The following is an 817-nucleotide window of genomic DNA, read 5'->3' on the forward strand; positions in this document are numbered from 1 at the left end:
TTTCCCCTATGTTTTCTTCTAATAGTTTCATAATTTTAGATCTTACATTTAAATATATAATCCATTTTAATTTAATTTTTATATATGGTATGAGATAAGGGTCTAATTCATTCTTCTGCATTTGGATCTCCAGTTTTCTCAATATAATTCATTGAAGAGACTATCCTTTCTCCAGTGTATGTTTTTGTCTGCTTTGGTGAAAATCAGTTGGCTATAAAGGCATGGATTTATTCCTGGGGTTTCCATTTTGTTTCACTGGTCTCTGTTCTGTTTTCTACCAATACCGTGCTATTTTGCAGTATATTTTGAAGTCAGGTAGCATGATGCCTTCAGCTTTGGTAGTTTTGCTCATGATTGCTTTGGCTATTTGGGGTCTTGTTTTTGTTCCATATGAATTCTATAATTGTTTTTCTATTTATGTAAAGAACATTGATATTTCAATAGGGACTTATGATGAATCTGTAGATTAATTTGGATAGTGTTGGCATCTTAATAATGTTAATTCTCCTAGTCCATGAGCATGAGATATCCTTCCATTATTTGTATTTCCTTCAGTTTCTTCCATCAATACTTTCTGATTTTCAGTGTACAGATCTTTCTTTCAATGGTTTAGTTAAATTTATTCTTAAGTATTTTATTTTCATTTGCATAGCTATTCTTGATTTATTTTTCAGAGGGTTTGCTGTTAGTGTATAGAAATGCTACTTATTTTTGTAGGTTAGTTTTGTATCCTGCAACTTTACTGAATTTGTTTACTAGTCCTAACAGTTATTTGACAGAATCTTTAGAGAGTCTATATCTATATCTATATCTATCT

The sequence above is a fragment of the Otolemur garnettii genome, unplaced genomic scaffold (genome assembly GCF_000181295.1).
Source record: "Otolemur garnettii isolate 467f Iridium unplaced genomic scaffold, OtoGar3 scaffold00003, whole genome shotgun sequence".
Lineage (NCBI taxonomy): Eukaryota > Metazoa > Chordata > Mammalia > Primates > Galagidae > Otolemur > Otolemur garnettii.